Genomic DNA, 3,996 nt, shown 5'->3' with positions numbered 1-3,996 from the left:
TGATTGGAGGGCAACTAGCCCCCCCACACCCATTATTCCCCCAAACACATTCAATCAAAATTTTGAGATAGCCATTTTGTTCAGCGTAGCTGATTTCCAGATAGAAAATATGTTTTTGAGAAGGACCCTCCCCCAGAGCCCTCAGGGCAAGGGTTTTTAAGTTATTCCCTTTTATAGAAGGCGTTGCGTAGAAACTTCAAAAAAGGTCCATTCGATTGGAAATTCAAAGGGCAAAGTAAAAGTAAGTAAGTATGACGGCACTAGACCCTTAAGGTCCAAACCGGCAGCGCTGATCTCCGTTTCGTGGCCCTTCAGCCAGAAGGTGCAATGGGGGGTTGTAGGCCAGCCATCCTGTGCTTTCCCACACCCTTCCTGCTTACCTTTCCCAGATTTCTCCAGGTACCCATTTAGAGCTGGGTCGACTCTAGGTAAGATTACAGAGTCACACCAATGTCCCACGTCCCAAACCCAAATAACTGGCCACGCCAGGGATTGAACCCATGCCCCTTGGGACAAAGAATTTTAAACCCAGCGTACGTCCACGTAGCCAGGACGGCTTATTCAAAGGGCTGGTGCCCTTTTTAATAGTCAAAAGTGATTGGAGGGCAACTGGCCCCCCTCACGCCCATCATTTCCCCAAACACATTCAATAAAAATTTTGAGATAGTCATTTTGTTCTGGGTAGTTGATTTCCAGATAGAAAATATGTTTTCTACCTGGAAAAGCGCTCATTCAATTGGAAATTAGAGTGGCTTGTGCCCTTTTTAATAGACAAAAGTGATTGGAAGTCGACTAACACCCCTCTCACGCCCACCATTTCCCCAAGCACATTCAATGAAAATTTTGAGATAGCCATGTTGTTTAACGTAGTTGAAAGTCCTTGAAATTCGGTCTTAGAGGATGACAATCACCCTCACAGACCTTGGGGTAAATGTTGTAATTTATGTCTTGGGGGCATATAAGGTGTTTATATAAAGCGCTTCGTTTCAAAAAGGGCTCATTCGATTGGAAATCGAAAGGCCTTCGTTTCGAAAGTGCCGTTTTTAATAGTCAAATTGGAAGGCTTAACATTTTTATAGTAAAGATCGACGTGGGTATAATGCATTATTTTTTGTTGTTGTTGTTGTTTAGACCAGGGCACTTCGTATCGAAAGAGTTGTCGTGGGAACTTCGAAAAGGGCTCATTCGATTGAAAATAGAAAGGGCTGATGCCCTTTTTAATAGTCGAAAGTGATTTGAGGTGTAACTAATCCTCCTTCCACTCCCATCCTCCCACGCCAACCCTCCTATTTCTGCTCTTAAAATTTAACCAAATCAAAATAGCGTAAGTGTTTCCAAGCTATCAAAGAAAGTAAATAGATTTTTTTGCAAATGGTATCAAGTTTTCCATTTCAGGTCAACTAGAGGAGGTATGAAACTAAATTAAACAGTAATATTTGTGTCCAGATTTTTAAAAGGTTGTATGCTGTAAAAAATTGCTGAAAATTTTTCTCCAACATACAAATAGCAGGCCAAACTATAAAGTCTTAAAAAACGAAAAGATTTGCAGTATTATTTTCTTTTTCCCTGAAAAGACTATGTCAATAAAAAACGAACAGAAATTTATTTAAAAAAATTTTTCAACAAAATAAGTTTTTCAAAGAAAAGTAAAGAACTCCATTAAACAAAAAATGAGCAAAAATAAAATCAAATAATCTACCAAGCGTGAAACTACCACAAATCAGCATCGATAAATAAATGAAACCCAAAACCAACAGAAAATTACAATAACTAACCAAGTCAAACTCAAAGCGAGCAGAAATTAACACAATTTGGGCCCAAAACCCCTATGCCTTCCCAAGGCCAGAACAAAATTTGCACTTTACTGAAAAAATACAAATGAATGTGCATTGTCAGTTTAATATACATATACTGATATTTAGCAATCAAAATGTTAATATTATTTGATTTATTAAAGTTATAAAAGTAAAAACATTTACAAACCCTCCCCCATAGGATTTCATGCGATTCCTGAGATCCATATTGATAAACTCAGATATATTCTTTTGACAGATTGTATACACTTCTTACACCTCATTTCTCTTGACTTAGGGTAACATCCCCCCTCAATATTCAATCAAATTAAAAATTTAAAAACCTTATACATCCTTGAGATGTTGCAGATAAGACCTTTTGATAATTGGGATGCGCTATACGATTTTGACGGGCAGTATGCAGTCAAACTCTTTTGATTATTTCATTAGTTTTTATTGTAATAGTAGAATTTACATTAGTATTTACTGTCAGTCGCAATCACAGCAGTAATAGTAATAGTAATCGCAAGCAGTAGCAACTGCAGTCGCGAGTGCATACGTAGAGTGATCTCCGCTCATACTACCAGACACAACATTGCCTCTCAATAACCAAAAAAACAAATAACCATTACCTTCCTGCTCCTTTCCCCCGGGAAGCTACCCCATCATAAATATAAAAAAAAATCACACTTCAGTTCACACTTCAGTAAATATAAAAATCACACTATAAAAAAAAATCACACTTCAGTAAATATAAAAAAAAATCACACTTTTTATTTATCATACTTTGCATTATTTATCACACTCTACTTTAACTTTTCTTTTGTAATGCCAATAAATGATTTTTTACTCTTTTTTAAATGACGCAAGGGAGCTCCTACCTCTCAGCTCTTCCGGGATCAGTCACAAGCTAGTGCAGTTGTGCAAGTAGTCGCAATCCCAAGAAGCCTTAATGAGAGTCACAAATGGATCCAACCAGTGGCAGTCATAGTCAAAAGTTGTTGCGATAAATATCAGTCACATTCGCAGTAGCAATAAGGTGCATTTGCAAACTCACCAGCAATGTCGACCCTGGAGGTTTCATGTTAATTCCATTAGCCATCACTATCATATAGAAAATTCCTTCTATTCCGAGCCTGGATAAACATAGGGTTTTATTTTTTTATTTTTTAACTTTGGTTAAAATTCCCCTTAACATTTCCTGAAGCTTCAGACTCCCTGAAGTTTTTTAGACACATTAACGGTCTACCATTCCCCTTTTTACAATGGTAAATATTGCATATGAACATTGGGTAAATCGCACAATTTGAAACTCACACTGCTGAGGTTCTGGGAGAGGGCTTGGGATCTTTAGAGACATAGTTCTAAGACCTTTTGACTATTTTTAACCAATATATTTTTTAAAAATTTAGATGATAAGTTGGGAGAAGCCCCTAATTAGAGTAAAGGCGCTAGCTGCCATCAAATCAGTGTCAAACATCCTCCTGAACATGCCTTGGCAGTTTGCTTAATACCACGAATCAAATATGCGAATCAAAATTGAAACGAACGAAAATCACTACAAATAAGAGCAATGGTACTGCCTCCTTCCCTAACTGTAAAACTAAAAAACATATTGCGTCATTGGCGCTTTACTTAAAATGAATCTTATCACAAATATTTTATTAAAATACTTATTATAACATTGAAAATAAAATTTAAAACTCCTACTCCGGAGATTCTGAGGGAGGGCTTGGTATAGCTCTCTCCCAATACCGTAAGCCGAACCTGAGATGAACATCTCAGTTGTAATTACAGTAGTAGCTGCCCTGAAACTTTTAAGTTAATACCCTTACCCATTCCTAACATATTCCAGATAAAAATTTTGACAACTTGAATGTACATAATCCCTTGTGATTTAGCTTAACATAACCCGAAAATCCTAAGAAATTTCAGCTCAAAATCCTTAGCCTTTTAAGACACAGCCAGAATATAAGATTCCCTTTTTCTTAATGATCAGATACTACATGTAAAAAAAAGGACGAATTTCACAATGTACATTCCTTGCCCCAGGAAATATGGAGGGGGAAGGAGGTAAGGCATCCCTAGGGGCATAATTGTTAGATCTTTTGACTATTTACAATAAAATTGAATTTTGAAATTTCTATAGATGTCAAGGGAGATACCTAAAAAGGAAAGAGGGAGGGGACTGGCTTCTCTGCAG

This window comes from Artemia sp. Qi Xiang Cuo, chromosome 17 (genome assembly GCF_049724085.1).
Source record: "Artemia sp. Qi Xiang Cuo chromosome 17, ASM4972408v1, whole genome shotgun sequence".
NCBI classification, from domain to species: Eukaryota; Metazoa; Arthropoda; class Branchiopoda; order Anostraca; family Artemiidae; genus Artemia; species Artemia sp. Qi Xiang Cuo.
The sequence above is the reverse complement of the archived record's forward strand: the minus strand, read 5'-3'. Positions refer to the sequence as shown.